Genomic DNA, 25,680 nt, shown 5'->3' with positions numbered 1-25,680 from the left:
ATGGCTGCTTTGGGATTGGACGACATCAATGACTGTTGAGCTAAGCAGAACGTACAGCCAAGTCACTATAGTAAAACATTACCATTTTATGTTTCAATAAACCACAAATATGTGCCATTTTAATGTTTCTGAACCATAAGACACATGTAGACTCTTTATTTAAGCCAGCAGATTGGCCTCTTATTTTAAGCAATATTTTCTTCTAATCTTGTCTCTTCACATTAAAGTAATACATATACATATATATATATATATATATATATATATATATATATATATATACATACATATATATAAATGGCAACCTATAAGTGCAAAATGTTTTGAGTTTTGACAAAAAAAATGTGATTGATTGTAAAGGACATATGTTATCTAACATGTGTTTTCTTTCTTGTTTGGTTCTGGTTGTACCAAAGTTGTACCACTTCTGTGTGTGGGCACCAATCAAGACAATTGTGATTATTGCAAAGGCCAAATAAATGGGGCAATTTTTCCTTTGTACCAGTACGGGGTGTAGTCTGACCAAGCTGTTGCAGTATGGCTGTTTGAAATCAGCCAAATGGTGACCCTCTATTTCAAGAACATGAATGCTTTGAAGTGACTCTATTTTCCACCAAACCATTATCTTTTCTTTACCCTAGACATTGGGTACATTTGTGCTTCTTAGCATAAATTGGATTGAAATATAAAATGTCACCAGGTTCTTAGCAAACCGATCCTGGTTTGCTAAGAACCTATAAAACAATGTGTGTGGTGTACAGTTTGAACTTATATAAAGCTTAAACGTATCTCTGCATTAGTCTGGAAGGTTCATGTAAGTCCTTTGTAAATGTCAAAACAACCATCATTGGTTTGGAAAAAAACAAAACAAAAATCTATTATCTGTATAACTTTCTTTTAAAGTATCAGCAACAGACCCATTGTTGCAGCAATTAAATAAATCCAAGCCAAGAGTTGCAGCATTTACAATTGCTGGACATTACAGCAAATGAGCCATGCATGAACAATTATAAACACAGGAGTGGAGAAAAAACACAGCACATATACAACTTCATATCAAGATATGTGATCAATGGGAGAAAAAACCTTTGCACTCTAACATTTTATTGCCAATAATTATTCACTTACGAGGGGTAATAGATGCATTATGCTGCTAGAATTTCTCATAAACAAGACAATTAAAAAGCTACTTTAGGGAGCTAAAATAGGAGGATAAAGGGGGTTGGTGGGTGGAATACTAAATATGCTTTTTTTTCTACAACTGACTGTGATTTTATTGGTAACTCTTACACTGAATCTAAGTGACTCCTTTGCTTGAATAAGAAAAAAAAAGAAAAAAAGTCTACACTTTAGGGAATTGTTCAGCCATTTCCACCATGCCCCAAATAAACTTGGATGTTCTCCATCCATCAGGTGACTACATGGAGAGCTGACCTGTCATAAATTCACTCTGTGGGGATGATGGCAGGGCCGGAGCCAATCTTCATGAAAAAAAAAAAAAAGAAAAAAAAAAAACAAGGCATGAGGTTCCCATCCCCCCACTCCCTGAGCCCTCTTCCAACCCCAGCTCACCCTTTACCCTCACAACTGGAGCACCTTCGCTCCCTATCATCCTGCCTACCTCGCTGTCTCTACACCTACCAGGCTTCCTCTCTCTCTCTCCCCCTTTTCTCTCCATGGGTAAGCAGGTAATCATGAGCTGTCACAGAAAGGTGACCCATTAATGTGATGGATACGGTGTGAAAAACAAATGGTGTGAAACGTGTGGATTGCTGTCCTTACTGCACCTTGGCCTTTTGTTCTGTCATATCAATATCCACACAGGGCCTCATTACACCGCTGCACTACACAATGAGTGGAGCGCCAGGGTCAAGACTGCGCCACGCTCCCTTTGACTGGCTCCGACTGGGCTTTTCAGCTCAACCTCACCCCAGAGGACTCCCAGGTAAACAGGAAGAGGGGCAACCTCTGGAGCCAGAAACAGTGCACATCATCCCAGACTATCCATCGGGGGGGGGGGGGGGGGGGGGGGGGGGCAGTCTCTGTTTACAGACAAAACTGACACGAGTCACATAGAAAATTATTGAGCTTTTCTCTGTGAATGAACTGGTCTCTTTTGTGAAATTTCAGCTGATTTTTATGCCACTTTCGCTCTTAGCAAGTTAAACTTTTTATTTCATGGGCACTCTAGACATCATTGTTTGTCTGAAAAGTTACAAGCTATGTCTAAGTTATGTCTACAAGGTCAAAAACATCTCTTTATTGAATTCATGTTGGTGTTGTCGATGTCTCACTGAGTTTTTTTTTTTCTTTCTTTCCTGCAAATGTTCAGATTCCTTGGCTATAGATCACATTTTCCCCAGACAATGGCAGCTCACATAGAGATAATTGATACTCTACATTGCCAGACTATGTGTGAACAGCAGCAAAAGAATCAATAAGCAGGACTTATATGAATGTGTATGGACTTCTAAATTGCTTCAGGCATACTGTAAGATGGGCACTTAGACTTTCAAAGAGCAATATGGTCAGTCAAGGTCAGAAGGGGAAGCAATGAGAAGCTATGAGAGTCCAGGTCTTACCCGGCACTTTCCATTACGCTTCACTGCTGTCTGGTCAAACACTTATTAAAGACTGGGGTTAACTTAGCTGCCAGGACCTGTGATCTGCTAAGTAACAGCTAATGATCAATTAAGACATATCATGGATACTAATCAATTGGTTTTATGTGCAGGATTCTGTCTTATTGGCTCTGGAATATTGTGAAACTGAAGGAGTCTCAATAAGAGTTTGGAATATCCTGTATGCAGGTTGGTCTTTGCACTCTCTGATCATTTCATGTCCTTATGTTATAAACTAAAATAATGTGGAACGGCAGCTTCCAAAATTCAAGCTAGAAATACTATACTAAATACTATAAATTATTAATAGATTAATGGTTTACTTGTCATATTGTACAATAGAAGTCAAATCCACTTAACTGGAAAGGGGATGTTGATGCACACTCTGTGTTTCCCTTAAAGTCTACAGTGGTGGTCTAGTGGACACCTCAGATGAAACACTGGAGACTCTATTAAGGACAGTGGTTATGGGCCACAAATTAATCTAGTATGACAAACTGGAGGTGTCCTCTTATTTCCAGACTCAGTGATGAATCGGGGGCTGTAGCCCCTCATGCTGTCATGTCAGAGTGGAGCTGAAACAGATTGAGTGGAAGCAGACAATAAATTGATGTTCAGAGCTTCTTCCCTCTCCTCTAAAACCCACAGAATCTGTCCATTAGCCCTCCTCCCATTTGCCTATCATTTTACAAAGATAGCTTTCACAAACATTCAAACCTCAAACTCATCTATAGGCTAAAGCACGTAAACTACAGCCTCTCCCTTTTTTTTTTTTTTAATAGAAGAAAGCTTTGCCACAAATTGCTACTGTGGATCTTATGTTTTCCTTCTTAATGCAGTTCCCTCCATTCTGTCATGTGCTTGGAAGCTGATTTTTCAGCTGTGGCTAGTGCACAAGAAAGAGAGTTGAAGTGAAGCTCAAACATTAGTGGAGTAGCTTGAAATTTTAGAAAATAGCTCAATGAGAGAAAATCCTTTAATGCCTGTACAGTATAAGAATGATGGCTAGTTTAAATAGGGTCAGTGATCCTGCCTCAGAAGCAGTGCAGGATATATAATGGTTCAAGTCTGACAAAACAGCAAGGACCAAACAAATGAAACATAAGACGGTAATTACTAAGCTATGGATGTGCTGGTGCAGATTTTATTACCTCTGGGGAGAGCTTCAGGATAGTTTTTTCCCCTATTTGTATTTGGCTACTAGCAGTAAATTAATTTCTTAAGCTGTATGTTTAGAAACTGTTTCTAAAAAACGAAAAAGAAAAAAAAAAGAATAGAAAAAAAAGAATCCTTTAATAGTAAAACACTTGAAAAAACTTTATTGTCATAATTCTATTTAAAACATTTACATCCAGTAAAACTAGTATTCTTCAGTCATGGGTTAACTATGGTTATTGTCAATGAAGGAATGAAGACAATGACAGAACTGTGTGGATCCTGTTGTGTCTGCCCCCATGCCCCCAATTCACACACACACATACACACACACACATATCTCCGCCATCCCCCTCTCTCTACGATGACCGCATCCCCACTGTAATGCACCTGTACGTGTGTGAAGGACATCTCGACCGGCAGGGCTATCACAGACACAATCTCACAGCACTTTAATAACTTTGAGAGCGGTCAGCACCCTGCGCTTTAATAACACTCCCTGTCAGCTCACCCCACACTGCGCAAAATTGTCTCGTTGGAATTCTTTATGGTGGAGGCCAAAGAACTCTGGTGATGGGGATGGAATATAGCCACACTCAACCCGCTTCTGGCTCTAAATGGCTTTCCAAGAGTATGTTTTTATCTTGGGCTCAAAACAAACAGAAGGAAAGATGGGGCACTAGCTTAGTGACGCAACAATACACTCTAAAAGATAAGTACAGCCAGTTTTGAATGAAAGGTGATGTTACTTTTGATTGCACAGAGAGCCACACTGAAGAACTTTTCCATTGAAGAACAGCTATCAATGTGCTTTAGATCTACTATATTTCACATAAAATAAATGCCCTGTTGGTACTTAGTTCATGTGCAGCTATCTATGTACATTAACCGAAAAAAAATACACAAACCTTGGCATATGCGCTTTTCCCATGTTTTCTTTCCAAGTCATAAACTCTCAAATGATCCTGTTGTTGCGTCTTTGGTGTTATTTAGCATCAAGTCTAGCTGGTAATATAAGCAGCAACAATATTAAATGATTTTTAGATACTGAAGTTTCTTTCACTTTCTACTTGCTGCCAACATGCAGAGTTGCCTGGTGTAGCTTAGCGTTCTTATCATTATGCAAATATTTGATTATCTGTTAAGAGAGATCACAGCTAGTAGCTTCTCAAATGCTGCATGTTTATCTCTAGAATTCATATTAAAGGAAAATTCAAGCTGAGCATGTGAAGTGTAAATTGCCCAGTGCTGCACTCAGTGTACACAGGCTGTGTTTCTGAGCTAATGATGGGCTCAGGCTGTGTTTTTGTGATGCGTCTCAGATTAGAGCTCTCTCCTGCAGCAGTGGTGCTGCATTCCTGGTCATCACAGCCTAGTACCACTGATTAACATAATCAGCCAGCATTAGTTATTCATGTGATGTGCATGAAGCGCTCGGGGGTCAAATCTTTGCCCTGTCTAATAACCTATGTTAAATATTAAAGAAGTACATGAGCTGCCTGATTTACATGTCTCTCATCCTGCCTTTAAATGCACAAGTAGTAAGAAAAAGAAATCACTCCAGGCCTATGGTACATTACTTGTAAGCAGAATAAAAAAATATATAGTATGCTGTAGATGCATTGCTTTGAAGATTAGAGGATATGTTGTGTATAACAATCCATGTTCAATACTAGTTAATGTACAAGCACTCATGTTCATATAAACTGTGTGGGATTTCATGTACAAACCAGCCAGTGGTAGCCACCAGTGCCCTACAGAATCACCCTCCTTGTTCTCACAAGTATGTATGTGCATGTGTGTGTGTCTCTATAGTATTAGAGACCACTTTTTTCCGCTCGACTTCATCCGACTGTCTGGCAAAATGGACCCCAGTGGGCATGCATGAACTGACTTTCTGCATCTTTATGCCTCACATTTTTTGATTAGGAACAATGAGAGAAGCTAGCCAAGCGTTGAACTGTCCATGCTGGATGAGCTGAGCATTGGTTGGAGAGAGACCCTATGGGCTACAGAGAAGGGGGCCGACAATGAACCCTTAGGAAGTCATTAGGAGACCAGTGACCTCACTGGTGCAGAGCACAAAAAAAGCTGCCCAATGGCATGATGTCATACTTCAGATGTCAGCCTTCATCACAGTGACACAATGAAGAGTCTCAAAGTGTGAAAAATTACATCATCTACCTGGCAGCTTTACATCCACTTGATGTACAGTGGTGGTCGCACTTTTTACAGGTTTCCTCATTCACTTTGGGACAATTTTCAGATGACAAAGAATAGCTCTCTTTCTCAAGAGTATTTATACAGTTTGTGATCATAAAGAATGGCAAATAGGTAAAAAAATCAAGAGAGCCAATGTCTGCTTGAGAAAGGTGAGTATTTAAGGGACTGCAACTGAAAAGAGGTGCAGAAGAGTAGAACTCATCTAGGCATCCCACATGAAGTATAGTTTAGATATGCCTGTTCAAAATGAGTGGGAGAGTGTGTCTAATTCAAACTATTACTGTATGAGGACTATACAATTACCTGAGACATTACCACAATCTATAACCACAGTAACTTATTGTTGAGTGCAGCGTAATGCAAACAGTGCAACAGCATCTTCAGTTACATAAATATTCCACATGAAAAGCAGAGATAGTCTATCACATTTTAATTCTATATGACAGTAATACAGCTGAGTGATAGTAAATCAGAAAAAAAGGGAATTCCTGAAATTCAATAATAGAAATCCATTCTTCCTTTTTGGTGCCATAGCACCCTTTAGGTATTATGAGTTCCTTTCATTCTTTTCATACATTTGGGCCAGTATGTGTCGTCACTCCCTACCACCATGTCACATCAGCTGAGTCAATGTTATTATAAGGTGTTTACGCTAAATGTGTAGTAGAACTGATGAATAGTTCTCTGGTGAATATTTAACAAATAAATGAAATTTGACAATTCTGAAAATTGTGTTGAAATTGCTAGTGATCAAGGAAAAGAAGTAAGAGAAGTGAGGCTGGTGAAAGGTTAAGGAGGCAGAGAAGAGGTGAGGTACAGGAGACCATGGATATACTGTGCAGTTGCCTTTAAAGAACTTAAGACCACAGTTGTGGACACTGCTGTCTATCATGGCATATGGTGTGCCAAGTGTAAAAACATAGTTGAAAAGTTATAGCTGGCAAATTGTCATTATTTATCTTACTCTTCACATAAAGAGAAACCCATTAGCACATTTTTCCTACATTTAAGATGGAAATTAACTGAAAATATAACTTTTGACTACATATAAACAGGTAAAACACAACAATAAATCTCAATAATAAATCTAAATCTAAATTTCTAAATCTAATCTAAATGATTTAAACATTTAGATTATTTAATTTATAAGATTTCATTTTTATATCTAAATATTAAATCTTATATGTAAATGTTAAATCATGTATCTAAATATTAAATTCAGGGTTTACATTACAATGGCGCTTAGTGGAGATCGGCTCCACTAAAAAGCAAATGAGCTCCTCTTAAAACCCTCACCTGACACACTAGGAAGCTCTATAAAAAGTTAGATTTAATTCATTTTTCCGTATGGTTCCTGGCGTTTCTTAAATTAAAAGAATAGCATTAATTTGGCAGCACTGTGTGGTTATTCATTTAATACATAAAATTTTCCGAATGACACAGATGATCCCTTTCTTTCTTTCAACATAGTGGACCACAACATTGTTTGCTGTGTCGTCTGTTGCTTCAACAGTGGCCACATAATTTTTTTAAATGATTGTTAAAATGACTCTCCATTTGTATATGAGATGTTTTCTGTTTGTATCAGCTGCATAAAATAATAGCAGAATGTTTTTAGCAGTAACCTTGTTTTTGACCGCGCTCCTGTGCAATAAACATACAGCAAATACATGTGACTTGCGAAGTTGCAATGCACAACCAATAATAAAGCTCCCCCAAAAGTCCCTGTGTAATTCAAATCCTGTTTAAATCTATAGTTTAATGTCTGAATCTAAATGCTATATAGTAAATTAAAATATTTAATTAAAATATTACATTTTATATCCAAATGTTCAATGTTATATCTAAATCTTAACTGCTGAACCTAAATGTTTATATTATAATAATTGATCATGCCCCATGAAACCTCAGGTAAAACACTAGCAGACATATACTCAACTACTCCCACACTAAAGTTTATCTTTATGAAATCTGGGTGGAGCCAAAAATGGCAGCAGAGCAGATATCTCAAAGTGGCTCACGACCCTCGACAGTATGTGTCGCTGCTCTTAAATAACAAAAGCTGCTTCTTACCAGCAGGCACCAGCTCTACATGGTTTGTCAACTTCAAGGCAAGAACTACCACAGGTTTGAATGGGGTTTTCTGCACTGAGAGCTATGGAGATGGTAAATGGACCATACATATATAAAGCACCTTTCTAGTCAAATGTTAACAACTCATATACACATTTATACAGCACTTCTATTGATTTCATTCCAAGTGCTTTTCTTTATCACACTCATTCATTTCCCAATGGACACTAGTGGTGGGCAGATTGATTCAAATATCGATAATATCAATACCATTGTTGGTATCGATATCAATCAGTACTAGTGTGATAACATTGATAATTTAATGTAAGGTATGAACATCATCAGAATCTTTATAAATAAGGTGGATAAAGTGGTTTTTTGGTGGATTCAGTTCACTACTGTGACAATCAGCTTCTCTTGCAGAGATAATACCAAATTTGGATTTTTTTGGAGTGAATAATAACTTTATTGCTTGTGTTTATTTGTTAAAAATAAACACAAACTTTGAATTATTGCTCTAATTTTGACAGCCATGCTAGAGAGCACTGGTATCATTAGTGATACTAGGCCTTTATTTACATGGTTTCGAAACAAAACTAAATCTTACAGTATCACAGTCTCCTAATAGACAAAAAGGAAAGCAACATAGGTATAGTGTCTTGCCCAAGGACACTTCAGCATATAATATGGGAAAGCCTGGAATCAATCCACCAATCCTAAAAATGTTCATCCTATTATACAAATCCATTGTGGTCTTTTGAGTTGCTTTGTAATGTGCTGTTTAAACATGTTATGGGAAAAATCATTTTAAATAAGCCTGTTTTTTTTTTTTTTTTCAAAAACGACTGTTTAATTTTAGCTTTAGAATCTCAGCCTAGCTACTTGTGTCCCATGTTTCAGCACATGTCGAGCAGCTCAGGGATTAAGAACCTTGCTCATGGGCTCACAGTGGTTAACCTCTGCTGGCATGCTGGGGACTTGAGCCCAGGTCCTCCAGACCCAAGCCCATCTCATAAACCACTAGGCGATATGTTATATTTGTATAACAATGTGCTGTGGAAGCTGTGTTTATTGTGGTGTAAACTGTAATGTATTTAATATAAATACAAATTTAGCAGCAACTTCCATGGAAATGTGAATAGAATGTATCATGGAGACACTTCGATTTTGAAATACTTTAACAGTCTCTGAAAATAGAAAGATAATAATTAAAAAAAATAATAATTGTGGTACAAGAGACTTTTAGGGTCAATGAAAAAATAAGAAAATCAGACAGTAAATAAAAAGAATATTACCAAAGTATAGAGGCATTCTGATGAAGACCCCTGAATTTGTACATAAAACTTTGTTTTGAAGGCTGTATTAAATCTCGGGAAAGTTGCAATGTTTTGAAAGTGAATTATGGTGCTGTGCTGAGCCACATTCAACAGACTGTTATGACTATGTGTTAAAACTTTTTGCCAAAGCAATTTAGGAAAAACATCTGACTAATGAATATCATTTACTGAACTTTATCTAGCAGTCTAAGTGCTGCTTGCACTGATCCAGAGTCCATTTTGCAATGTAAAGTGGATACATTTTGGTACATATATAGTTGTTTTGTATATGAACACATAACATAAACAACAGTGTACATCTGAGTGGTGAATATAATCCTGTTTGCTCCTCCTATCAACCAGATTTCTCAATAACTATAGATCTAATTTCCCTTGCATTTACAAACTAAATAAAACTAAATCAGTGAAATTTAAAACACATTTATACCCTATTACATATTCAGTAGTCCATATTTCAAAGAAGTCTTTTCTCTCTGGGAGTTAAACATTTTCTTGCAATACAAAACAAAGACTAATACAGCCACAACAGCAGGTGAATCCATAGGTGGCATTTTGTTCCAATTCCTGGTTGGACCTTTAATGACAACTTGCACTGTGGAAGTGAATAGATGCACAATTTATCACCCATATTCCCTCACCTTGTAGAAAAAGAGAACCAAGCATGTAGACTAATGAACTGCACACTCTCCTTTAGGCTTCCTTTTGTAATGATGGAACCACTCAGGATTTTTCTTTTCTTTCTTTCGCTCTCTTTTTTTTTTAATTTGGTCCTTAAGAAAATAACAAACCTCCTTGGCCCTGCTCATTACTGCTTGGCTGTGGTGACCATTAGGAAATGAAAATAACTTTGCTCGTTTTGTGCAAAGCAAAGGCCCCTAGGCTGGGGATCTGAGTAAAGAATTGGATTTCTAAATATAACTTCAGAGCTCACAGACCACTACATTTTCACATAAAGAAAGGGTGTGATAGGCCAGTTTACAAGGCCACTAAATAGCAAATAGAATGATTATTTGTGTGGAGCAATGAATAATAGACTGAATGAATGAATTGAAATTAAAACATTCAAAAGAATCTGTGCATTTGCTATGCATGTCAGATGAATTGTGTTTGTAAAATTATTATGACCATTTTAAACAGTTTTGCTCAGTTTTAATCCATCAGGTAAACTTTGTGAAAACCTGCACAGGGTTGAATATTGTAAAAAAAAAAAAAAAACATTTTAACTTGAAACTTTATTCATCAGGTTTTTAAACATTACATTGCCATTCAAGAAGGCAGTAATACTATGTCAGGATGAGGGAAAAATAATGAATGACCTGAACTTTAGACACTGGTATGTGATCAGGATCATTGTCTGTATCCAGGATTTTTTAAAGGACTCTTCAGGGATAATTTTGCCAATAGAGCTTCTAACTCAAAAACAATGCCCACAATCATTGGCAAAAAAAAAATTGCAATGGCTTGGCGTAGATCTGCCCTCTTTGAGTGCTTCTAGTTTTCATTTGGGACTGGTGCAAATACTGTGGACAGTGTGTCATTTCCCTTTTTTTCAGACATTCCAGTGTTTTGCTTCAGAAGTGGACATTCATCCTGTCTCAGTCCCACTGTTTTCTTCCACCATTTTCAACTAGTCACTCAGCTGGCAAGGCTTTCAAACACTTTGCAAACAATGTAGTCTCATTACATGCACACTTTCAGCTTATCTCACTGGCTGGAACTTTCAAAGCCTATGATGTTATCCACCAACTTACCTTCCCTCAGCTCAACACCATGTTCACATGCTTCTTCATTACCTATGCTCATTTGATTCTCAAAAACTAAAAAAAGAAAGAAAAATGTTGTTTTACCATTTTACCATACAGACCTACCTGTCTGGTATATATATATGTATATATATATATACATATATATATATATGTTGTTTAAACTAAAATCTTTAAATGTGTCCATACTCCTCAAAGGCTTGTGCAAACAAGAGCCAGCAGCTACCATGCTACCGCTTGCCACATCTGATCTACTTCACCTTTGCGTCATCACATTTCGTTCTGGCTATTCCTCACCTGACCTAACCTGAGAGTCCATGTTTTTGTTTGCAATTTAACTTCCTGCTTTGCTCTGAATTAACTACAACTACTACTACTACTACTAATAATAATAATAATAATAATAATACATTTTATTTTAAAGCGCCTTTCAAAAAACTCAAGGACACTGTACAACAAGGAGACAACAACAACAATGAACAAAATCAGCATAAAATAAGAAATGGAGGACATTGTAGATGGACTTAAAGTAAGTAGGCAAGCTTAAACAGTTGGTTCTTGAGTCTGGATTTTGAAAATGGGGAGAGAGTCAATATTTCAGATGTCAGGTGGTAAGGAGTTCCAAAGCTTATAGTGCTGAGGCAGGCCGAGGGTACAGTGAGGAGGATGGAGGTGGAGGAGGATCTGAGGGAATGGGCTGGAGAGGCGATCTAGATAAGGTCAGAGAGATATGGAAGTGTGAGGTTGTGGATGGCCTTAAAGATGAACAGAGGGAATTTGTAGTTTATTCTTTGGAAAACTGGGAGCCACTGGAGCTGTTGTAGGATAGGTGAGATGTGATGGGATGATGGGGCCCTTGTATGGACCAGTTGGAGCTTGTGGAGGGATTTCTAGGCATGACCAAATTGTAGAGAATTACAGTAATCAAAGCATGAGGTAACAAGACGACAGACAAGGATGGTGGCAGAGTGGACAATGAGGTGTACATCACCATTTCACAATCCTGTCAAACTTGGTGTGTTAGATACACCATGACTCATTTACACTCAAAAGAAGCAAAACCGACCAATCATGGGCCTTTCTTTCCATTTATATGATTAATTTAGATTCATACTTAAGGAGCCTCTAGCCAACTATTTTGTTTCAGATTGGAGGTAAATTGGCTCTCTTCAAGGCCCCCCTTCCTTTTTTAGAAATTGGCACATTAGCCACTAGACTCTAGTTCCACAAACATTTCCAAGTTCTGCAAAAGTCTGCTGTATCTCCCGAAACTCTACTGATCCATTTATTCCTCTTTGGCATCTCATCCATAACATCCTAACTAGATCATCCAGAATCTTCAACACTGCTCATCTCAAGTTTATTGTTCTTACATGTACAGCAATTTCTCCAACATCAACTGCATTCTCTCATCCTACCTTAAACCTACATTGTTGTGATGTGATCCTTGTTTTTGAATTAAAAACTTAAAGGTAATGGAACATTTCAGTGTCCATCTGGCCGCAAGGGCTGTGTAATGTAAAGTTCATTATTCTCACTAGTCCACTAGGGTCCACCAGGATCTCCGGTGGATGGATTCATCCTTTCAGGAAAACAGACCAACAACACACCCTCCACGGATAGCTTCACTAGATGCACATACAAATCTGTAAAGGGTGATATTGCATCTGAAGACATCCCTGACTTACCCAAGTCTGCCATGATGTTTTGCTCTTCATCAGTCAATCATCATCAATTAGGCTATGTGTTTCTCCCCCTAAGGCAGATGAAGACCGCACAAGTGTGCAAGATTATAGTGTAACATTATATGTCTCTTTAGCATTAATTGTTAACTGAAATCGGGTCATAAAAATAATTTGGGGACAACTTCTGGCCCAGTTACAACACAACACGGCAACTCTTCTTCTACTCCAACAATGAGTGTATTCTCCAGTTTCAACCATATCACTCCGCCTCTTCTCCAATGCATCGGTAGCACAATATAGTTCAAACTAGGGATGCACGATAAATCGGCATTAATATCGGTATTGGCCGATGTTAGTCATTTTTTAACATATCAGTATCGGCCCGATAAGCAAAACTGGGCCGATATTAACAGTCGATATTTATTTTCGTATAATTGCTGATTGTGTACGTGTGTCGGAAGGTTTGGCCATGTAACTGAAGCATAAAGCAATTTCAGCTGTGTGGTAATTTCTCACGGTGTAAAAAGAAGGTACTTGAAAAGCAGTATGTAATATCTGCAAAGTGGAAGTAATGCGAGGAGGATGCGGTGTCAACTCATTCAGCACCACAAATTTGATATGTCATCCGAAAAACTGCCATCCAGAACTTCACAAACAATGGTGGGAAGCTAACACCACTAACGTTTGCCTTATTTTCACTTTGTACAGAATTTGATAATCTTAAACCTTTTATAACAAAATATATATATCGACATCTGTAAATATCGGTTATCGGCCATAACAACAATATTAATATCGGATATTGGTATCGGCCAAAATTTTCATATCGGTGCATCCCTAGTTCAAACAAATGTGAAACTTACGTTTACCAAAAAACAAAAATGAATCTCATCTTACATTAGTAACAAGTTGTCAGACTTCCTGTTAATGAAAAAAATGAACGCCATATATTTTAATGTTGTTACTCCCGTCACCGGTCATGAACCACACCTCCCTCTACCTCTTACCCTATCAGCACTCGCTTCGTCTGCCAATGAATGTGCAAAGTGAAAACACACTGACCAAAACAATATCATCATTTTGTGGAACATGTAGAAGTAACTTATAACAATTATGTTGTTACTTACTGTCCAAAGAAGAGCTAGCTCCAAGTCAAATTGTAGCCCCCTTAGCTCTCACCATGGTCTCCACTTTGTAAATACAAGGCCAATGTTAATCCAGGTTTCTGTTCATTTCTTTATCCAGCAACTTCTTTGTTTATTTTAGGGGTAATATCGGAGCCTGCTCTTCTTCAGGTGAATGTTTTTTTTCCACCATTTCGCTTCGAAAATACATGCTGCCAGTGCTGCTGCTCACACCAAGAGGCAACAATTCACATGAAATGCATGAAACATGCATGAACGCACAGCCGGGCCGGTTGGTAAACACAGGACTGAAGATCAACAGTGTGTGATGGCATGCTACCCTCCAGATGAAATTACACTTTTAGTTCTTCACATAGCAATTTTTTTATTTTCGATAGTCTAGAAATGACAAATTTCTGCTTATTGCTCCTTAAAGCCTGCTCAAAGATGATTGGTCATTTTTATTTGAATTTAGACAGACCACAAAGGAAAAGCAGAAGGCTTTTGGTACAAAGACTGTTGTCAAATGCTTGTAAAATTTATTAATATATAATATCTTTTTACCAATTACATAAGATTGCTCTGAAAGTTGAGATTCATTAACAGTGAATTGAACTTTATATTGATAACAAAAGAGATTTGTCACTTTATTCATCTCAAATTCCAATTCTTCTCACCAATAAAGCTCTCCATAGGCAGATTGTTCAAGCTTATATTCACATAAAGTTTTTACTCACTGGATTTACTGCTGTGACACTGCACAGAATCTGCTCTTGTCAACGTCTATGTAGAAATCTGTTTCAAACAGTATTAAGGAACACAAGCACAAAGTCTCATGGCACTTGTACAGCATCAATTCACTCACTCCAAACACAAATGTGGTGGCAAGCTCGATGTATTTGGCAGAGACCAATGTCTAGTGGTTACTGGATGAATGGCCCTCAATATTGCACTGAGTGAGCACACTCCCACATCGAGGCTGGACTGCTGTTTAAATCAAGCGGGCGGTCACACTCGGTGTGTACATCACCACTGAGGCATGGTGAGCAATGAGACGCCTGTACAAGGCCCCTGCCGGCCCATTGCAGGGTTGGACTGCTGAGGCCCCTGGGCTGCCTAATCAAATCTGAAACCATCACATTCACTAGGCTCTCAGGCAAGGATGCATGCAAAAGAAAAAAAAAGTCTACATCACCAATCATATACCTCCCCCCATGCTCTTAAATACCACCATCCGAAAGGCATTACAAAGGAACATACAAGTAATGGAAGTACAGCATTTCATTTTTTCTTGTTTCCAATCTAAAGTAGGTTAGTGGTTAAACAGAAGTTGCAGAAGTCAAGTCAGCCTTTGCAAAAACACATGTTCCTTCCAGTATCTGCATCTTCAGCCATATGCAGCTGATAACAATCTCCCCTCAATCTCTAACTTTCCAGACCTATGAAATTGATGTGTTTATTTAGCGTGTCCAAGCCAAGGCAGAGCAGTAATGGCCTTGTCTGAGGGGTGAAGATGGAATCCCGTCGTTTCACCATCGATGTTGGATAATGGTTTCCTTTGATGGAGATTTGGGCCATCTAAACATAATTAGGCAAGCGTGAACAATGATCTCCATGAAGTGCAGAGTACTAATTAAAACAGTTCAGCATAACAACATTTCAAACATGACAATAAAAATAACAAGAGGGTCCAAATGAATTGCACACTGCCAGTGGAGCCACAGATAAATAGTATCATGAAGCATAAAAAGAATGCAATTCTTTGTATGTAATGAAAAATATATGTGCATTACATTAATTACTGATCTTTATTTCTGTTTTCCCTTTTAAATAGCATGTGTAAAATAAAAGATAAGATTCACTTACAAAGATCATCTGTTCTCAAGACTGAAAATAGTTATTATAAAATTTACATGAAGCTATTTAATTATTGTAAATTTCATCAGGTGGTAATAGTTTATTATTTTGGGTGAAGTGTTTAGCAATATAGGCCAAAATGTTTCAAAAGGTCCTTCTGAATAGCATCTCTAGTTATATTTAATGGTACTGTACTGGGTTTTATTCGCTGCCCTGACCTATAGTTCCTTCCTAATTAACATGCTTCACATGTGTTCAGCTCAGCACCATGCCCAAGTATTAAGTATCAGCAGACCAATAATATTTGCTGTCTAAAATCATGTTACGTTCTGAAGATCTGAATAAAAACAAAAGGGTTTTCAGTTGTGTGAATGCATGTGTGATTCAAATCACCAGTCTCTTGAGAGGCACACTGATTCCTAAATGAATGCAAGTCTAAAGAAAAATGGATTTTTTCCCCCTTAAGATGTGACTTTATATCTCTTCTTTAAATCCCTGCAGCTCTGTGTGCATTTGATTACACTGTGAGATGGAGGAAATCTTTGCATCTTTATAAAATATTCATCGGAGTGGATGGCTGAGGCAAGCTAAGCCTCTGTAGATGGTTGCTTTGTAAATCTTTGGAAGTTCATGTGGATAGAAACACAATTTGGAGCCAAAGTATTTAATGAAGGGATATATATATATATATTTTTAAATTTAATAAATGGTATGCATCTAGTAAATGAGCTGATCAAGTGATTTACTGTGATGAGATGACTTTTGTTACAGCATCTTTCATCCATTTTGCACTGACAAAAGATTGATTTAAGATATGACAGTGTTTCAATTACAGCTGGATCCTTTATTAGTCAGTTGGCACTTTTGGCTCTGGTTCTCTTGCTTCAGGGGACCTTTATTATATTTTTAGATTTTGTATCAATATACTTTTTTCTTTCATGAATGAATGAATGAATATATATATATATATATATATATATATATATATATATATATATATATATATATATATATATAGATATATATATATATATATATATATATATATTTACTACGACAACATTCTAATAACATGATATAGCTTATGTCCTACAGTTGTCTGCCATACTAAATTACCTTTGATTACCTTCTGTAATGTCTCTTAAACTGACTTAACAATCAGAAATTTACAAATATATTAACCACTAACATAGGTGAATTGTTATCTTAGATTAAAAAAAATAGGATAATTCTTCTTAAGTGCACAAAGTTTAGGTTTTTTTTAGCTTGCATTGATTTACCACTACAGTGTCATTGACTATGGAAGACTATGCACAACAAATGGTTTTGATCTTAGCCTTATGAACCTTAGTTTTATAACATCTCATAACCTCCAAACAGCTAAATGATCATTTATAGTGTGCACCAGCGCTTCACCTTTATAATGAAAATACAACAGGACATAAATTGCTTTTTTTTTTTTTTATGTTAACCATCTTATAAACATTTCGTGCCATAAGAAATTTTCATGTGACAAAACATATAGGATAAAAAAGCACTTATACCCAACATTTAAAAAGCTACAAATACAGTGATTGATAAAGAGGAGATGACGTGTTATGATTAACAAAGAACCTGTTTTATTGACTCGGTATTGACCAAATGTTAGATAGTAAATGATAATTATTGCTAATGTAATGCACTCCTGATGTTCACAGATAGAACTTGTGAATGCACCTGTACTTGGCCTTTCCAGAATGCCAGAAGGTGTCACTGTTTATGCAATACTTCTACACCAAATCCTGGAAACCTGAAAACACAACCCTCATTTATAAAGGCTGCATGCATCACAGCACAAAGAGATATTATTTGGACATTCATTTTCAATTAAAGAATCAGTCAGTCAGTTAAATACTGTAAGTATAATAACATCTGATCAAATTAAAATCTTATTGAGCATTGAAAGATATCCATTGATTATAATAGTATTACTTTATATTATTCTCATGGAATTTGTTCTAATTTGATCATTAAGCAAGTAGCTAATGTGAGTCAGAACACAAAAATGCTGGAGAAAATGTAGACAGAGCAGAAAAGGAAGATGTGCACACACAGAGACACACATCGAGTGGAGGGACTTGTCAAAGGAGTAATACCCCATGCTTGGTATCTTCAAAACTGACTGGATGACAAACATGTCTGTCAGCGCTGTGCCAATATAGTTTAGGGCCTCTCGTGATGGGGCACACACCCAATGACAGAAGCAGGTCATTTCCGCTCCTGGCATCATAAATCCACCGTCTGGCCCCTGTCCGGCTGCTGATGCTGCAGAACGCCACACACAGTGGACCTGTCGGAGCACCATGAGCTACTGCAAAGTCCCCACGGCACACCAAATACAAACACAAACACGCACATACACAGCAAACCTTCTTTTTGTAGGAGTAGCTGAGTATCCACACTGTCTCATCTCCTGCTATTCTATAGCATCTCAGGTGAGAAAAAAAATGTCATATTTGAGTGCTTTTTTTCAAATTTATTTTTATTTTTAGTATAGCTTATGGAGTTTTTTTTCTCATTTTTTTCCTTTATTGTCAAAAAATAAAGCAAAGCTACTGTGTTGTGGATCACATGTCCTTTGTGCAGAGGCTGACAGCTTATATTCCTGTCTGCAGTAAAGACTGCTCTTAATATACAGAAACATTGTAAGAATACAGTGCGAGCGTGTCAGCTCGGGGATGAGGGATACTGCATGTAATATATTCATGTTTGCTTAAATCAGGCTCAAGGTTAAAACAACACCTATTTCTCTTGGCGTCACATCTCTTTGGCAGAACACAGAGTTTAGATGTGCCAAACATGACACTTCCACTCACTAATACGAGAGAAATAAAGGATGAATGATAAATAAGTCTGCCTTTTTGCAACCTTCGGCTATACCCCACCCTCGTGTTCTTCTCCTCTCCTAGACAGAAATGCAAATAGGTCATTGAGCTTCACCCCCTTTTATCTTAACATGCAATGACAGTCTTTAAATTTGAAGCAGGAAGCAGGAAAAAAATGTGAGAAACTTTTCCATTTAGTATGAAGAGGTGGTAATATTTTCCTATTTAAGGCTTGCTAGGGATCAAAATATATGCTTTAGGGAAGCCATGACCGCTTTCAGGAAGCCATGACCGGGGTTGAGCAGAATGCTAAATGCCATACATCCTCAAGGTTATCTCTGAAGACAGAGCCCTTTTGGAATCTGCTTCTGCTTTATTTTCTTGAATGCATGCATCAAGTCAGCTGAACAGAAAAAGATGAAGGTGACTCCTTGAAGGAGTCAAATGCTCTCTCCTCATGCACCCTGCCTGGTCGGGTGAACACCTTGCTGTGTCTACAATGCATAGTTATAATTCAGACACACCAGCCAGTTGAGCCTTTTTTTGCAGTACAGAGTGCAATCTGTGGACTGGGATTAGACAGAGGTACAGTAAGCCAGAGGCTAATACAAAGCACTTAAATGTGAAAAGTGTCATTTCCATCCCCAAGTCCCTGAATATTGAAATTAGGTCATCAGTGCAGCAGAGGCCAATTTTCACCCTCATATATCATGGCTGCCCCTGCACCCAAGGTCTCATTACACCATACATGGTCAATAAGCCATTAACATGCAGCAGACAATGTGTAATGTTCACACAAAGACAATGTGTCCACTGTACAGTAAGAAGAGTGAGTCAGTGTTTGTGCTTTTCAGAGTAAATAAATACATTTCATGAACAGAATAGCTACACCTAGCAACCATCAATAGCCGTACTTGGGCTTGTTGTGATGCTGGGGGTCTTTTGGTGAGGAGGAGCAAAAAGCTTTTGGATGCAGAGTCCCCTTTTTCTAACATCAGTTTTCCAGTGTGATAATCATTTGTTGGAAGCTGTGCTGCATAAACAAACAACGCCCAAGGCTACCACTGGCTGGTTAAACAACCACAGGCAGTTTTCTCTTTTCTCCACTATAGTACATTGTAAATTCATTGTTGGACCACAACACACTCCGCTATGTTTATTTAACAAATAGCCTGCATGCACTTACAATTTTACCTTCCAATATTTACACCTTGCATTTTAGACAAGTTTTGTTTATATTTAATGTTCAGGCTTTAATTAATAAAAAGATGTTAACATAAAAATATTGCTACCATAAAAGTTTGAATAGTGTGAATAATATGAACATTGTTTTGTTTATCAGTATTTCTACATTTCTACTTGCCATTACCCTGCAATAAACTGAAGGCATCATCATTCCTCTAACAGACCAAAGGCAGATTGAGGCTGCTGGCTGCTACTGCTGTAACAAATGTGGCAAATCATTGTCACAACCCATGTTTCTTCCTCCTTTAACGTGGTTACATGACTGTGCTGGGACATTTATGGACTGTCTGATCCAGTGCTGGCAGATTAAAGCAAAATAAAGCTCAACTGGTTTAACCTTCTTATGTGATGAGTCTCCCAGCATATTGTGCAGCAAAAAAAAAAAAAAAAAAAAGAAAAGAAAAAAGGAAAAACATTTTATTAACAATAAAACATTGTTTTATTTTCTTGCTCCAATTCAATCTATTTCCCCTCAACATTTTTTTTTCAAAGAAACCTTCTTCCTGCTTGTGAAAATGGGGTTTGTATTGATGAGCTGGGCTCAATATTGATTTCCCATCATTCCTGGTGTGGACATTTTCTGGTCTATTATACTACAGTCGCAGCATATTCCCCTAGCAGCTGTAAAGTGGATATATGGACAACCTGACCTTGGCAATATGGAGATAATGAAATATCCTTAATGACCCTTCCTGAAAGATTTTACAGGCTGGACTATAGACTGCCAACCTATGTACAATAATAGTTAGCAGAAGAGGATTTTAGAGGCCCAACTAAACACAGAGCTCTCCACACATATTGGGAGGACTGTTAACTTGTCTATTTTACTAGTTTAATGTAACCATTAAGGGGACACGGTTATGTGAGTGGCTAATATGAATGAGTGTTTTATACTTAAGGGCAGTGTCAGCCGTTGCTCTTTGACCCATAGCATTTCAAAGGGGCTTTTTCCTGCACAGTGTTGCTATGTGTATGGATGTAATGTGATCTGACAATGACAGCAACACCATTCATTGAAAGTAGAAAACTGGATGGGAATTAAAATGAAAGGTTTTATTTAAACTTCATTTAGGTTTAAAAAACAAGCTAATTAATTATTTAATTTAGGTGTAGGTTTCAAACAACAAATAGTTTGAAATATGGTCTGTAGATGGTGTTTAAATTGGGTCTATGATTCCGATTTGTAAATGCTTCATGGAACATGTGCTTACAAATTCATTGCAATATATGAAGGTGTTTATTAAAATCATATATAATAACTTTTATACATAGTTACTTAAAAATGAAGTGAAAGGGTGGGCTAAGATGAAGTGTTTCTATAATATCCAAGAACAATTTAAAACTACAACAAGAGAAAGGTGGAAGAAACGAAAGCCTGAACTCTAAAAGTACCGTAGATATTCAGGTGTCAGAGTTGGTTTGGCATCAGCAGGTAAAAAAGGGAGATCATTATTCACATGTCATGCTGACAGTTGTTTCAGAGATTCATGCCGATAGCAGCTGATAATCATCCCCAGAGCGAAGCAACAATGAACTTGCCCTACCACTCCACTGTCTTCAGAACACTTCAAACATGCTCCACTTCAAACACAAAAGCAGCCATCTCCTTTGATGTCATTGTCAAAAAATGAGTTTTGTTCCGTCGTATTTAAACTCCACCCCCCCCTCCGCTGAAACCTAGACGGGAGATGTGCGAGAAACAGATTTTGAACATGAAAAGAGCAGCTGTGTTGTCTGATACAGCCCTCTATCCTCAGGCTGCCACACTTTTGCCCTGAATAGGAAATAGTCAGAACTGTGCCACACCTTCATCCTCTTGTGTTAATGTGATGTTTGCTGACTACGTTGCACAGAATGTGTACATTTAGTTAATTTGCTCCCATTTCAAGCAAAGCCTTTAAGAATAGCTGGTAGGCTAAGAAGCAGCTGCAATAAACAGTATTACATCTCCAGCCATGGGTTTTTGTACAGGTCTTTTACTAAACGGGGCCACGTTGCAGAGGCAGCTGGCAGAGCATGTCTGCTCATGATGAAATCTCACTACAGACACGGCTGCTTCATAATGACTATAATCACAGCAGATAAGCAACTAGTGCATGGGAAGATCAGGTGGAGATCAGAGGGTGAAAGAAATAGAAGGAGAGAAAAAGTAATTGAATCTTTTGGAGGCACATTCAGATGAAAGCCACTGGCTGTGTGGGAGATGCTTTTCAGTGAATGACATTTAGATTACAGAGGTGCCCTGTTCACCATCACGGTCAATACCTCCTTCTTCACAATAGCACTCTAAGTCTTGGCAACACTGCTCCAAGAGAAATGAATGTATCTTAGCTGTGATGTGGATTTTTAAGGATGTTGAGCCGTCTTCATTGATATTTTTAGGATTTAACAAAGAGACAGCAACAGTGACAGTGCATTAAAATGAGAGACATTTTATCTATTATATATATATATATATATATATATATATATATATATATATATATATATATATATATATATATATATATTATCCCTCAAGTTATCTATTTAGACTGCAATGCATGATCATTATCACTATTATCATGGTGCATCACCACCAGAATAGCTACATTAAGATATACTATATTCAGTACTTGTTACGTGTGGTCACTTTAAATATTCAGTGAATGAGCTTATCAAAATGAATCCCAGAGGAACTTTCTCCCCAGCCCTCCATCCCCCTTTTATCCTTTCTTTCTCCACTATTGACACAGACCAGCCTATCCCTAATATTAGAGGGATCGCATATTGCCCCGGTGACACACTTCAAATGTATCTCAGATTAATGATATATCACGGTAAGGGATCTACAAAAACCATTAGTAAGCCTGACACTTTAACGTCAGATTTTTAAAAATTTCCAAGTAATCTTTTTGATTTATGAAAGTGTGTCCAGGTTCATCGGGAGTGATTCCAGATTTATCACATCCTGGTTAGAATTATTAATGATTTTCAATTTGTAAATCTGATGCTGCCATGTTCGGAGCAGCTCCACAGAATCAGCAAAGGCTGATATCACAGTCCAAGGTTTGCTCCTGAAGCATGATTACTTTATCAAAATATTGCTACCTGTGACTTACATTTCACTTATTTTCCACTCTTGCGGTGCCTTTCCCATCACCTTCATTTCTCTCTCCTCACGTAGCAGTGCCACACACATTTTTCAAAACCAGCTTCTAAACACCGGAGCCAGCCACAGCTTATGTCATTGCTTGGCTAATCTTCTGGAGTTAGACATTGCACTATTAGTTCCGAGTTCCTGACACATGCACTTTTAAGGGCCTACTGTGTCAACTTGTCAGATGAGATGTAGTGCACAGACGGCTGTACATTGCAATCTTTCTCACTGTTGATGAGAAGTACAGCTACGATCATCATCACTTTCCAAACATATCCAGCTATGTGTAGATGTAGAGGTTGGCTTTGATGTCACATCAATGCATCAGTGCAACTTCTTTACTTCTACTTACCTTGCATGCTCACTATGACTGGAATCCATTCTGCATGAAGTGTCCTTTGTGTGGCATATGCCCACTCAGACATGAATGAGAATGTCACTTTGCAAGCAAGCACTACGAGCACATAACAAGATGTATGGGTGTGACACCTTTTGCCGAAATGTGCTTTCCCACCAAAACACTTCAGAACAAACCAGTTGATGTTGATATAAAAACTCAAAGACCTCACAGCTTCCCTTGTTTCTGTAAGGACGTGTCAGTAATTACTTTAAATGCTACAGTCCATAAATGACAGGATGACAGTTTTGCCAACATTTTCACACTGATGTTCCAGTTCTTAAGCCCACACTGAATGCTGACTCTTACTTCAGAAGGAATCAGTGGCTGTGTGAAACTAACTTCTCTTAGTCTATGTCCTGCTTTTAAAAAAAAACTAAGTCTCTCACTGCATCTGGACAAGAAAAGCTTCCAACTCCTACATGCACATGGCTCTATTCTGCAAAGGGAAAAAGTTGAAGCATCATTGAGTAGTCACATGGATTTATCAGGTCCAACTCCAATTGGCAGGGACATACATACCCAGGAGGACAGGTTATTTTTTGCCTATTGTGCTTTGCATTCATTTGAAAAACACTTTTATAGACCTTCCATGACTCTCAAACAGTCAGGGACTGCAGCCTGAAGATGAAACAGGATGTGAAGGTGCATTTTACTAGTTGGCAATCTGGCTGGCGGCTTGCACAACTTCCTGTTGTGGAGGTTTACATGGTTTCCTTGTTTATTATATTTTTTGATGTAATGAATTTCTGAATCTCAATGAGATTATCAAGCAACCTGTATTAATTTCACTATTCTGAGTTAAGAAAAAAGCTTAGCATAAAGTTTATTATAATTCCCATAAAATCATAGGAGCATAACTCAACTTTATGTTTTTACTCCTATACCGACTAAACAACTTATAATGTTAATTTAATAGTTTATAGTTCAGCTTTACTGCTTGTAGGTGGATTCTGTTGACTTTGGAAACTTTGTAGGGTTTGACAGACAAGGACTGTGATCTTAATCCTTCACAGTAAATCCCTGCATCAAAGAATATTTCCCATAATGCGACACAGTTCTTTATGAACATTACCAAAGTGCAATAACTGCAAATGTGAAGAACACCATCATGTTAACAAGTTAGCAATGACCTGAGTGGTGATTTTTGTCATGTTTAAATAAAAAATACAATAATTCCACCAAACACGATAAAACAATTAAACTTCTTGTTTTGTAACAGTTCTTTTACATTCTTGAGATTCAAATTCAGGTGAGAGGTCTGATACTGCATTCAGCTCATATTCACTGTAGTGTAAACATGGAAGGCAAAATCTCCACAGGTTCTTTCCAAAGTAAACTAAATCTGCCCACCAGTGGTTTATGTTTCAAACTATCACTTCATATTTGTTCAGATTATCAATAAGAGCACTTTGGTAGGATGCAAGCTAAATATTTATTCCCATTTCCAGTTGTCATGCTAGGCTAAATTAACCAGCTGTTTACCATGAACTAACCATAAATGAAATGGACAGTTATGTAAAATGATGTTATCTACTGCACACGGTGAGTGAAACGTAGAGAAATATGTAGCCTGATATATATCGTTACATCAGAAAAAACAATGCTTTTGTATCATAAAGAAAGGGAGTGGACCTTGTAGATTTTAAACTTATAACAAATCTCCCAAACTGTTCAAATGATCGTGTGCAATTTCTTTTACATGAAAATGAAGGGAGTGCAGCATTTTATTTATTTTATTTATTTATTTATTTTTATTTTTTTGGTGGCTTGAGGTCAAAAGTATGCAAAAATTTTAAATAAATATATAGCTCCAATTAGGACAAATGGATTTTCTGTTTAATTAGTTACTTTCCTTCTTGTTTCTCTTTGTTGTTTGCCAGTTGGTGAGTCAGTGTGATACAGTGTTTATTGCTTTTTGGTAAAGAGCCCAGGGGAATTTGAGTATTGCTGTGGAAGTAATTAACAAAGATGGAGGGGTGGCAAAAAAAAAAAAAAAAAAAATCAAATCAAATGACAGCTGACTCTACACTATTATAAATTATTTCCCCCTCTCTATTTTGAATTTTTTCAGTTTCAAATGTTATTCTGTAGTGCAAAGCATTTAGTCACTGAGACATTTTGTTCCTGCAGTATTAGTCTATACACAACAACCCCTTTGCAATTTAACCAGAGATTTGACACAGTGATACCCCAA

Source organism: Melanotaenia boesemani, chromosome 11 (genome assembly GCF_017639745.1).
Source record: "Melanotaenia boesemani isolate fMelBoe1 chromosome 11, fMelBoe1.pri, whole genome shotgun sequence".
Classification (NCBI taxonomy): domain Eukaryota; kingdom Metazoa; phylum Chordata; class Actinopteri; order Atheriniformes; family Melanotaeniidae; genus Melanotaenia; species Melanotaenia boesemani.
The sequence above is the reverse complement of the archived record's forward strand: the minus strand, read 5'-3'. Positions refer to the sequence as shown.